Source organism: Dipteris shenzhenensis, chromosome 22 (assembly GCF_047967505.1).
Source record: "Dipteris shenzhenensis isolate YYH24624 ecotype China chromosome 22, Dip_SZ_1.0, whole genome shotgun sequence".
In the NCBI taxonomy this organism is placed as follows: domain Eukaryota; kingdom Viridiplantae; phylum Streptophyta; class Polypodiopsida; order Gleicheniales; family Dipteridaceae; genus Dipteris; species Dipteris shenzhenensis.
The window spans coordinates 32,473,144-32,486,947 of NC_141617.1; positions in this window are offsets into that span (position 1 = coordinate 32,473,144).

The window sequence follows — 13,804 nt, forward strand, 5'->3', positions numbered from 1 at the left end:
TTTTTCTATGACTATTTAAAACCATACACAAAACAAAACTTGTGTGGACTAGTTACCTAAGGTAGCCTATACTATGTCCCCCCCTCTTAAATATGGCATGGCCCCCCTAACTTAAATTCAATATTGGGAAAAAATAAAAAGGGCCCCCACCCCTAATGTATAAGCTTATGCCTCATTTCAAAAACTACCCCTATTGTACACTCACGTGATCTCATAAGTTTCCTCTTGTGAATCCCTCGGGAGTCTTCCAAGCAAGTACAGCTGAGGTCCAACCATGAGGAAGGGGGATCATCATATCCTTCATATTGAAATTGATGATATTCAAGGTAAATCCGAGCCTTGGTATCCTACTCTTTTTTTTGCTTTGTGAGCTCTAGTTGTTAATCTGTGGTAAGAGGAGGGTCAACGAGGTAGGCTCAGGTCTCTTTTCATCTTCTGTGACAATGTCCTACAAGGCTTGTAGTTGAAAAATGTTCAACATTTCGGACTTCCAATTGCCATAGTTTTTATCATTGAGCTTGCTACTACCTTCTCAAAGTTCTACTTTTTTAGATGTCACTACCATGATTATTTTATGATTGTCTATGTGCTCGTCAGATGGAATCTATAGCTTACTTGTCTTATAATGCGATTTAATGATGTAATTGCATGTTCCTTTTCTGGGAAATGTAGCCAGAGGCTTTACAAGACTTGTAGAAGTAATGCAAGAAGCCATTGGCAATTAGTTAACTAGTGACTTTACAAGGTGGCATGTGAGTGCAATATGTGCAACGGTCCTAAATCAATAACCCAAATTGCCAAGTGACTCGACAAGAGTAAATTTTCCCTCTGTTAAAGAATGGAACAGGTATCGATATGTGTGAGAGGACCACCAATGATAGGTTTCATAGGGATTGACGTCGGTTGGAAACTAATCAGGAATTTTTGGGCATGGCTTTAGTTGCTTGCTTTGGAGTTGTCTCCCCTAAGGTAGTTAGTCCTATAACTAGTCTACATGTCGATCGAGATGAAAAGTAGTAGAATAAACTTTATATTGATTTACTTTAAGTGCTAGGTTTGGAGAGGATGCAATCTAATCAGAAGGGGTTTTGATGAAGAGGTTTCAGTAAATGCTACAAAGTGGAAATCCCAAATGTGAAGTTTGAGGTGACAACTGCATAAGAGTGTGAGATGTCAAGCAATTATGCTTTTTGGAGCTCCTCCAAATTCCACTTGGATCAAAAGATATGGCTCTCGGAAGAATGGCCAAATTTTGATGACAAGAGGGCCCAAAATGATGATGTGGATGCAGTGATGTTATGGCAATATGTAGTCACATGTAGCATGCTTGCATGCTTGTAAAGAGGTGAATGTGCTTGTCTGGCACTATGCCACATGGTATTTTGACATGGATTGCTAAGGTGGCAAGTGTTGCCATGTGGCACAAGCACAAAATGACATGGCACAACAAATGATGTGGTGGGTAGGTGAGGTTGCACTACCACATGGATAGGTGACATGGCATAAGCTAATATGGCAGTTGGGTTGGATGCTGATGTGGTAGTTGTCACTGATGTGGTACTACCTATATGGCTTGATGATGTGGCTGATGTGATGACATAGCAGATACGATGACTCAGTGGATGATATGGCACTTCTAGATAAGTTGACAATGTGGCATAAAGGCACTGTGATGGTGATGTGGTAGATCAAGTGGGATGACATGGCTGCCTCTGATGTGGTAGACCTACCATGTGGCAAAATTTGGACCTAGCCCCTTTTGGGTAAGGTCGGTGACAAGGCAGAGTTATCTGTGCCATGTGGCTCCAAGAATCTTAGAGATCCCCAATGGAAACTTAAGAGCTTTTGTCAATGGATGGCAGTTGTCATTCTCCTACGTTCCTAGTGGTGAGTCACCCTTTTTTATTGGAGTCACTAAAGTAGTCGATGTAGAGCTGATATGAACGAGTCACTTGTGAAGAGCTAGTAGTTGTTGGTTGGCGTTGTAGGGTCGAGCATCTGCCTCTGGTCACTCGTGGTTCTTGTAGAGACCATCATTTGGGGATTCTTTGGGTCGTTTGAGGCGCAGTTGTGTTTGTGGAGACGAGCTGCTTGTTGGGCATCAAAGCATGTTGGAGTCTTGGAACTCATTGGATGTGCTTTTGGTATGCTCAGTCACATCATTGGAGGCCGTATGCGTGTGAAGCTTCTTGTCATTCTCGTCAGCTAGGTTGCTGGAGTCGCCTTTTGCTGATCTAGGCATTGGAATGGAGTCGCAGTGTTCCAGCTATCGAGTTGCATTGTGTGCTCAGGCTTGTGGGCTTAGGAGGCGCTTTTGTGTGTTGGCATATCTTGGTGTTGGCTTGCTTATCCGACAAGTGATTGTTGCCTTTGTTGAAGTTGTTGTGAGCCCTGGAGCTTTGTGTGTTGCCCTTCTATCTATTGTAGACTTGGAACATTCGTCGTGATCTAATACCATGATAAAGTGGAGAGAGAGAGAGAGAGAGAGAGAGAGAGAGAGAGAGAGAGAGAGAGAGAGAGAGAGAGAGAGAGAGAGAGGAGTGCACATGATATAGCTACCTATACATTAAGTTGTATTCCAAAGAAACTAAGAATATAATATGGACCCCTTAGGGTTAGGGTTAGGGTAAGGGTTTATCCCATAACCTTATGGTGCAATTTACACCATTCTCAACAAATTCTCTTTTCCCTCTTATCGTCATTAAAATAGTATCTTCTCTCTTGTCTCAATTCTTCATGCCTTCATTATAATTTTCTTTTCCCTCTACTCCCATACTAAACCATAGGGCGATGAGAGACAGAGGGGGATTTTGATGGTGGGAGGATGGGGAGGAGGAGGAGGAGGAGTAGGTATGTTGGAGAAGGGAGGAGGGAGAAGAAGGGAGTGAGAAGTGGGACGAATGGGAGGAGGAAGGTTGAGGGAGTGGAGATGAGAGAGGAAAAGCCAAGTTTGAATTTCAAATTTTGAAATACATTGTTGCCTCCTCCCATGGTGTGTGTAAAGGTGATTGGCTTAATTGGGGGCTTAATCCATTAGGTAGTGGGGGTTAGGATCCTTGAGACCCCGCAAGAGGTTTGCATTGTTTCTCTAATACTCCTAGGATATATATTCCATACAAGGCTCTTTTTAGGCCCCATTCTAATTGTAGATATTTTGTTATAGCATTAGTGTAGGAATTTAACTACTATATAGCTCTCTTCTATGATGTTTGCCTCTAGTTGACCTTTTGGTTCTATATGTTGCACACCTTTTCTTGCTCTCTATCAATCCTTGAATAAAAAAGATGATTCCTTATTTCCTTCTTGTATTGCAAAGGATGTATGACTTCACGGCTTTGTGATTCCATTTTATGGTAGTGAAATAGAATAGAAATGGTGCAATTTCATGGTTGCCGATCTATCCATAGTAGTTGCCAGGGAGTTTCTTTTATGATGGGTAGCTAATAGGAAGGTTTATCAATAGTATTTGTTAGTTCCCAGGAGGTGTTTACATATGTTGTTGTTCATCACATTTGTTACTAAATGGATACATTTACATGACTGCTATTGCATCATGATTTTTTCTTAGAACTAATACAACAAAAATGTTGTAGATCTATAGTTGCCTTTCTATATATAACTACTTTCCTTTTTGTTATCGACTATTGAGACTATTTATTAGACATATAAAGGTAATCTTACGGGATATTTAATTGAGGAAGGCATTTATCATTGTTCGTCATGGCTTCCCTTAGAGGTGAAATTACCAATTTGTTGGAAGTTCATCTATAGTTTACATTGTAGTTCTAAAGTATCTCAATCAAAGAGGTTCTTTTGTACTATTATAGTTCTTTGTTATGGATAATTGGGACTCCTCTTACAAAAGACATATCAATTTTGGTTTCTTCCTGCTCATAAAAATCTTCCGGGAAGTATTTCTTCAAAAGATTTCTTTTGTCTAAGGTTTCAAGGTGGTTCATTACCTTTTGACATGTGGTGACTAATCCTTTTTTCCTTATTACAAAGTTTAGCTGATTTTCCTTTACAAGGTTACAACCAGTCAGCTAGTATGTTAACTGTTTTATTACAATTTCGTTTTGGTCACTTAAAAGGGAGATGCTTTGTGCTTTATATTGGTTGTGTGTGTTTTTCTTTTTCAGTGGGATTCAATGGCCCAAGCGATCTTTAATGGAAAGTCTTTTCATTTATGGAAAACACTTATTAAAAGCGTCTTGGTAATCAAGGGCTTATTGCCATATGTTATTGGGGAGACACCTAATATAGAGAGTGCAGTTGAAGAAGAGGAAGATGAGCTTGCTCACACAATTATTTTGCTTAGCCTATATGATGGGCTCATGCATAATTTTGATGAGATCTCAATAACAAAGAAAAAAAGGGATCAATTGGAGAAATTAATACTCTAGTGATTTATTTTGTTGAGTCTATTTAATTTTGTATCCTCAAATTTTTAGGTATCTTGGAAAAGTCATGTATATGATTCTCTACATTTGTAATGGAGTAGACAATTCCCTTGACTTACCCACATTTTTCTTATACACTCACCATCATTTGAAAGGAATTGCCTCACTATCATATGGAGGAGGTGTTGCTATCCTCATGAGTTGGAGGAAGTATGGTATGGAGAGAAGCAACATGCATATTTGTGGAAGCACAATTATTTCATGTGCAAATCACTTGAGGGTGGAAGACTTGTGTTGGTCTCCAGTCTTTTATCAATACACTACTCTAGTTATGTATTGTGTTGTTCAATTCTTACCATGTTTCTTGGTAACCTAAATCTTGTAATAAGCATAACTGGTAAAGGATTCTACTATTCTTATATCACTTGAGGTAGTGCAATACTCCTCTTCCATTTTGTTTTGAAAGGGAGGCCGGGATGTTGAGATACAACGTGATTGGAGAATCATATATTAAATAGGATTGTGGCAACATGCTTGCCTTCTCTCTCCACTTTATACCACATTGAGTTCTTCTTCCTCATTGAGCTATTCTCTTTTCTAACATTCATTGGATAATGATTTAAATAGAGGCAACACCCCCTCATCATCTAGAAATGGCAATGGCTAGACAAGGCATCCCCCCCCCCTTGCCCAATCATCTAGAAATGGATATCCCATCATCTAGAAATGAAAATTACCTTGTACACCCAAATGAAATGAAGGGCTACTAGATGAACTAAAGCACCAACACACAATACCATGATTCGTCTTAACAAAGCTTTCAAAGCTATACAATATTATTGCTTGAATATAGTTGAAAATGGAGCTAAAATGCTCGAGACACTAGGTGATTGACCATGACATTCTCCTCTTGCTTTGACATCCTCCAACTATACATGACTAAACTAGTTATTGAGCTCTTAATCCAAGAGCTAGTATGATCTCATTATCTAGTTTAATGTCTAGTATTTGTTTGAAACCCATTCGAAACATGTTGTATGACTAGCATGGGATCTCCCAATATCTTCAATCATGAAATCCCTGTCCAAAGTGCCGGTCACATTGGTTATGAGTGCCTTCCATTTAGCAATCTAACCTCGACCTAGGTGTACAATTTGACTACGATGTTTCCAATCTTTGTGTGAGAAACATCATGCATGTTGTTCCTTTGATTTGAGGTCTTTGGGAAGCACTATTGAATGTTAGAATGGCCTTGTACTATTTCATTGTGACTAGATCATCAACATAGAATGGGAACTTTGGTTGCATCCTAGTCATCGTACTGGCACAATTTCACTTACACATAATGGGTCCCTCCTTTTTAAAGGAAAAAGACCTGGCATGATGTTTTGTCATAAATTGTGTAAGAAAAGCAAGAGGAAGAAGATGGCAGGAAGTTCAAAGGTCAAAAGAGTAGGAAGACAATGCTCAAGTGGGTGCCCATTCAATAACAAATATAAATTCTCTCTTAGAATCGACCCTCTTTTGAACTAGAGTGCTAGATTTGGTAGTTCAATGAACGAACTTAAGTATTGGCATCCCAAAGAATCCTATGCTACTACTATAACTCATGTAAAGAACATGTCCTAACCTACCCCATGAAGCACTAAGGTTGATACAAGTCACACTTAGTTAAGGCCAAATTTTGAGGCTCATATTTCCAAATGTTGGGCATCCACAAATGCACAGTAACTCCTTTAGTTCACCCTGACACATGTTTTCCCCATTCTCAATTATTTGAATGCGTGAGGCGATCTTACAAATTAGGGACCATGTTATTTTTTGAGTAATAGGTCCTAATTGGTAGGGAATTTTCAAACCTTTCCTCCAAAGTATTTAAGAGACAGGATTTATGTGGCGTGTATATGAAGGATACTAATTTCTTGAATTGCAATATGAGTACAAGAATGATTGGCAATTGATTGCCACATCAAGGTAATATGTCACTATCTTATGCATCCACTATATTTTTCATTCAAGCCTTCTTTAAGACAATAATATATAGGACTTTTTCAAACAGGATGCCCAAGGAAAGTCCTATTCTCTTGGATTATAATTCTTTTGGGAAGAAAGCGCATTGCCTTCCTGTCCACACTATGTGTGGTTATAATAATTATGTTGCATACTAGGATAGAAATATATTTAATTGCTTGTTCTTAAGAAATGTGCAATTTCTTTCTAAAGATATACGTAAATTCTTACACCATTTACTTTTATATCTTGAGGTGCTTCCAATATGTGTGCGCTACCAATTTCCAAGCATACTCGTTATTGCCTCTTACTCTCTTTAACTTGCTATTGTCTACCTTTGTTGATAGTTCATAGCCAGAATTTTTCCTCTTGTGGCTTCTTTTGAATTAAAAAAACTACACTTTTCAAACAATGGACCGTTCACTTGAATTACAATTCTAACAAAGCATGTACTAGCTACACTATCCTTGATTATTATTCCCTCCTTCTAAGAAGGGACTGTTCACTTAAATTATAATTCTTACGAAGCATACACCGGCAATGCTATTTAAAATTTTTTTCGCAATTTATACAGCATCAGTTTTGTAGACATGAGAAAGAAGTATGTTGGGTAAACTATAGACATCCCTATGCTACCGAGATGCTACCTACCCATCCTAGTTTAAGGAAAGAGAGGTTGAAGGTGGTACCTCTCACCAATTGGACTTTTTTTTAGAAAGATTATGAAGATTTCTCTTTGGAATATCAAAGGTGTGTGTTCATTATCTAAGAACTATTGCATGTGGAATACAATGTTTCAAGATCGATGTGATATGTTTTGTGCTATGGATCATAAACAACATTTAATGGTTGGACAGGTGTATGGCTATAAGGAATTTTGTGTGTTTTATAGTGAGCACCCCACAACACTCATGATTGCTATGAAATCTCATCTTAAGCCATCGTCATTTATGCAAGATGTGCAAGGGAAGTTCCTTGTTGCTAAGACTAGGAGGTCACATGTGTGCATCGTAAGACTAGGATTGATGGTACATGAAGGGATGTAGTGATCAGGAGGTGGCTTCACCTCTCCTTTCTCACTAGATGATCTCATCTTGGAAGGAGGTGTTGGCAGATACTAAATGGAAGCCCTCATATCAAGAGTTGCAATTGAATCCTATGGCAGGTCAGGTACTGGCTACTTCCTACCTTCTAGAGTGTCTTGACAAATTGGTTGAGAATCCAAAATTCAATAGAATGGCTGGTTTGGTTTAGCAAAATTTTGGGATGCTTTGTTACCCCTTAGAAGCCGTCAATTATCATTTCAAAAAATCCGACAATATTTTTGGCTCTGCAAAGTTATGGGAGAAGGTAAGGGTTGCATGATCATCATTTGGTGATATTCCTTAGTTGGAGGATTAGCAACCTTGGTTAGATTGGGAATTTAAAATGCCAAAGGACATAGTCCAATATACAACAAATCAAGTGTACCATATGGTGATAAAAGATAAGCACTTGATCCTCGAGAAGGTTAATCAAGTATGGCACACCCAAAAGAATAGGGCTTGGTGGAAGGAAAAACTTTTGCAAGGCTTGGTCTAAGATTCCATATGAAGGGAAGGTGTTCATTTTGCGCATGCTAGTTGAAGGCCTGCCCATTGGGACCAATTGTGAACGTGGCAAATTGCTTTCGGTAATTGTGTGTTTTGTACTACATGCTTGGAAGCGTCTTGCATATTGTCCAGATGGCAACAAAGATGTGGGAATTCTTTTCTCACATTTGGACTCCATTGACCAATAGGCCAATAATTATTAAAAATTTGGTTTTTGGATAACCCAAACTCTTCAACCTTCTTTCATTTTTTCAATTGGACAAGCTAGTGGCATATCTGGTTAACAAGCAATGCCTTGATACTTGATGCAAAAGCTAGTATAGTCCTTTCCTTATGGTCAGATCACTTGGTGGAGAAATACATGGCTATATATTGGATGAGGGTACTCCAAGCTACCCTTGTGGTTCAGAGTAAGTAGTGAGGGAAAGCTTGGATATCACATGGTGGCCATCTGTAAAAGTTTTTTGGAATAGTATCTCTATTACAAAAAATGAAAAGAGAGAGGATTGCTTGGACAATGCTGATAATAGAGATAGAGCATTAAGAAGAAAATTGCTAGTTTGTTAAGTGGAATGGGAAGAGAGAGGATTACTGGTCAAGGCTAATAACAAAGAAATAATAGGGATAGAGGATAGAGAAGAGCATTAAAAGTTTGCTAAGTGGGATGGAAATTAGACAATAACTTTGAGAAGCAATTAAATTAATTTACTTTACAAAATGAAAAACAAAACTTGCAATGCTTGTGCTCTTATTATAAGATGAGTAATGATGATATCGTTACTTGAAAATCAAAGCATGTAATTCTTGTATCGTAGGGGCACTATATTTGTGTATATTTGCAAAGAATTTCAATTTCAACGCTCAGGAATTGCATTATTTTAAATGTCACTTTAAGGGATGGTAAAGGCCATAGATCAGACAAGGATGTTAATAAGAGTCTCATTGTTTCCCCAATACCCTTCCAACTCTCTCCTCATTAGATAAAAATTCTCTTAGAAGTAGATACTTAGTACACCTAGCCTTTGATCTTGTTGCCTAGTATTCTTAAATAATTGTTGAGTTCCTTTTATGTATAACTTAGAAATTATGAGCTTCAAGAGGGCTACGGATATTCTACAAGTATGGAAAAAAATAATAAGATTTTGACTCATCTGTCTTGAGTCTTGTCACCCTTTCCCCCCTCTAAAAGTATGGAAAAAAATAATAAGATTTTGACTCGTCTGTTTGAGTCTTGTCACCCTTTTCCCCCTCTAAAGAGAAAGAATATTTTTTCTTCTTCTTCTTGATTTTGTGTTTTCCTATTCTGCCTCAATAAACGGGTTGGCCCCTTGCGAGACAGGACACAGTAACCTCCTTTGAGAATGCTACTGGGCCCAATACGTAGCCTCAAGTACCCATGGGCTCTTTGTACAACTACATAAGATGCTTGAAATATGGAAAACCCCAAACCTTCATACCTTGAACCCAAAACTTGTTGGGTGGAAGAAGAGAATCTACATAAGGGATTTTGGCCAAAATCAAGTCAGATTCTGAAGGGCTAATGCTAAAAGGATACAACATTGGTAATACATTCATCACCATTTAAAATATATACAGAGATATACGGAGGTGTATTTGGGCTAGACTCATCACATGTTGAATTGATTACTAGTCCTTTGCATAGGTCCATTCTACATTATCATTCATTTATGCAAGTATAAATAAGGACATTACGGAGGTGTATTTGAACTAGACTCATCACATGTTGAATTGATTACTAGTCCTTTGCATAGGTCCATTCTACATTGTCATTCATTTATGGAAGTATAAATAAGTATGTCCTTGGAAGATGGTATCTCAACATACTCATTGTTTGTCGAAATTTATGAGTGCACTATATGTGCATTGCGACTCTTTTAAATCAAATTCTGTGTTGCGCTTTTCCCATCATCCACACTGTGAGTGTAGGTGCCCACCAATCACAAGTTCACCACCTCTTTTCACACTTATTAGGGGTTAAAACCTCAGCCATCGTTCTGATTGGGCTTGAAAGGGCAACTTTCGATTAACAGACTTGCTCGTTCAAGCACTTGAATCGACCGCCTTCTCGGCAAACGTTACAGCCTTACGTTCTGTAATTTCTTCGCCGACCGAAGGTGGGTATTATTGTCCGCGCAAGTTCAGATGCGAACCGGTTGGATTGTGATTCGTAGCCATGGCTTTGAGTGCAAAACTTTGGGAACAACACAGCCTCATCAGATTTGTTAAAAAACAACAGAAAAATGGAAGGGACCGCTACACTTTGCGTCGTTCGCCGGCCTACTAGTACCCGGATGTCGTGCATGATCTACAATATGTTAACGAAAACAGGGCATCGTTGAAAATGGGAAACCGGACAAAATCGGAGATTTTGAATACGGGCGTAATGGGCATCGAGCGTAACGTTGATAAGAAGCAAGAGGAGGAGCACGAGGGCAGGGAGGAAAGGTGGCACGAAGAGCAAGGTAGGGGAGGAGGAATGGGTGCTGCCATTGGTGGGGCGATGATGGGAAGCTCATTGAGAGCTGAGAGGCCATTGAAAGCCGAAAGAAAAGCGATGCGAGAAGGCAGTTGCCTATTGTAAAAACAATTGAAGCAATGAGGTTATCAGAGAGCACGCGCCACAAAAACAACTAAATGTCATGCAGTTTTCTAGAATCGGTTGAGATGGGCGCAGCTTGCAGAAAAGTTTATGGACAAAGTGGGTGGTACCTTGCTCTTTTTTCACGTGGCCAGCATGTATATATACAAATGTAGAAGGGTCTCAAGGCTGGCGGCCATTTTTACATGGTGATTAGCTCGGGAAAGGCAAAGTAATGGGGAAAGAGAGAGAGAAACACATGTGGAATGTGCACTTGTTCTCAAGAGCCCATGTGGACCTCCGAGAAGAAAGTTGTGTCTTCTCCTGCTTTCTGAGGTCTTCTATGGCCCCCTCAACCTCATTGCATTTTCGACTGGGGAAGTTGGACGGTTTTTTTGTGAAGCTTTCTGAGCAAGAGAATCATCAGAGATATATGGCCTTCTCTCTATCACTGGAAGCTTTTGAAGCTTCCCAATGATGAAAGATTAAGCTTCCCCATCTTTTTTTTTGGGGGGGGGGACGGTGGGAAAGAAAGAAAAGATTTATTATAAATCATAAAGGAAGGTGAGCAGTAGCCTCCTTATGAAGGAATACTATATGTAACCTCCCCATCTTGAGAGCATCTGAGACATATCACCACCTCAAGATTTCCCTTAAGATGCCTTGCATATCAAATACATCAAGTGGGCACGCTTGGTAATAGCTCTGTAGGGGTGGTACTCTACTTAATTTATTCCAAAACATCCACTCCTTCAGACCCATCGTGCTTAGAAATTCTCAAGAAATAATGAGCAAGTAGGGAGAACCCAAGGGTGAAATGTGTTGTTCACAAAAAAAAGAGAGAATATGTGTTGTTCACACGAAATGTTATGTAATGTGTTTATGTATGTATATATGTTGCATGTAGTTATATGAGTGTGAGTATGTGTGTGCAGGTGCACTTGTGTGTTTGTATATATGTGATTTCGCCAAAAAAGTATGTATGGGGTGAACTTATGTAAATATGTGTGTATATATGTGTATATGTATAAACACATACATACAAAATCACACCATGAAGTTTTTAAAGCTCTCAAAATATTAGAGATATGGCCTTCCAAGTTCCCTCCCACATTAAAAACTGCATTCTTTTGCATGGGTATGTTCCATCTTTGCTATGTTTAGTGTTATGCCCACCTTGGGGGAAAAAGATGAATAACATTCATTAGGCATGACGTGTAAATTTAAAGGAACCCCCTATTTTAGTTTTCCCCTAATAAAATCCCACAAAATCATTTTAGCTTTTCAAAATGAACACTCACTAAGACCGTGAGGCCAAAAAAGAGAGACTCAAGACAAAAGAAAAATAGTTCCACCCCACCTTGAAATTTCGGCATGTTGAAGAGCATTTTTTATTTGGATATAATGTCTTAAAAAAAAACAATTTGTCATTTGTACGCTTCGTTCAGCTCAATTTCGGACGATTGCTTCAAGGTGCACGCTGACTTGGATTCTCTGCCACGTGGACCCCACCCACAGGTGCCACGCTGCCACGCTACACTTGCTCATTGCTTGCCCCGCCCGCCATTCACAATTAAATAATAAAAAGGTCCAAAATGACGCTAATGCACAGCGTTACGTGGACCCATAAGAGGGGGGTCCACGAACCCTGTGATGCTGTCCCGAACACGATCGTACCACGTCAACGACACGAAAGCAGGTGCGGAATATAAAAGGGCCCCGCTGTCAACCACATCCCCTGTACAACACGTCCACGTGTACGTACAGCTCGACGTGGGACCCACCTTTGACAGGAGCCACGTCCTGGACACGACAGCAGGCGCGCGTGTGTTTGTCGTACTGTCTTTTATCAGCAAATCCGACTGGGCTCCACGTAGGCACCACTATATCTAGCGGTAACCACTATGTTTAGCGGGCCCTCCTTTTCACGTCACCAAATTGAGCCTCTCACGTCATCACCGCCAAAATAGCTGAGAAAGACGCTTCCGTCAAAGCCGCGGCCGGCAAGCTTTTCTGTAGCTCTCAAATCGCCAAAATTTTTGCACCTTCCAAGTCCCAATGAAACCAAACCACCCTCGAGCTCTCAGATCAGTGCGCGCGCGCCCTGCGAATCCGGATGTCTGTGCAATCCTGCCGATTCTTATTGCGTCTCGCAGTAGCGTGCCACGGCTCAACAGGCGCTCCCGCGCACACGTGACACGAGTCCCGACGTGCTGCACAAATGAAAAAAGGCCGTTCTTGAAAAATCCCAGAACGAAAGCCGCATTTTGAAAAGCCCGAAATGCGCCCACAAACGTGGCACCCAGCCGCTTTTTGCAGCGATTCGGGTCTCTGGATCGTCGGGCCTGTCTCGGAATCCGGCTCACGCTGTTGTTCCTACGGCTCTAATGATGGTTTTGGTTGCGTGGGTCGGCTGCCAATCGTAGATCCGCCGTGTCGGATCAATTATTACTGAAGCGCCCGCGACGCGCCGGGTCGTATTGGGTTCCTGAATCCTGAACCTGGCAAGCGGTTGCGAGGGGGGAAGGAGTTAAGGGCCGATGGATGCACGGACGGGGAGTGAATCCGAGTGATAGAGATACTGAGTAGCCTTGAAAGCAAGTGAGCAGGAGATGAAGCCGCTGCGAATTTTCAACCATGGTAGATACAATATAGCTCGATAAGCGTTTAACCAGGGATGAAGGAGCGGTTATTTCTTACTTCTTAGCAGTAAGCCAAATTTTACTCATCCTAAGTCGATCAGAGGAACTAAACACACAAATACAGCATCACAACACAAACCAACAAGTCTGCTCGCAATGAGCAGGCGAAATGTTGGTCGTGATGCGTATAGTCTGCGCGCCGAGAGTGATAGAAATGTTCATGTGATTATACAGAGTGGGGATGGGTTTTTTAACTTAGTAGCAGCAATTGCAAGGAGCCAAATAGGACTTCCGACGGAAAGGTGAAGGCATGGTTGGAAATTGCAGGAGGGAGGAGTGGGATGACGAAGGAAAGCAGAAGAGAAAGATAATGGAAAGAAGAAGATGTTCAAAAGAAAGAAAATTGCAAGGCTTGCAAAGAATCACTGTAGCTCCATATGCATTTCCTGTAGCCCTTTGACTTAAAACCAGAGAGAAATTCCCAAAAAGATGCAAGCTTTCTGAGAGCACAAGCTTTTATGCAACTCTGCAAGAAATTCAAGCCACCATCAGTGCAGCTCC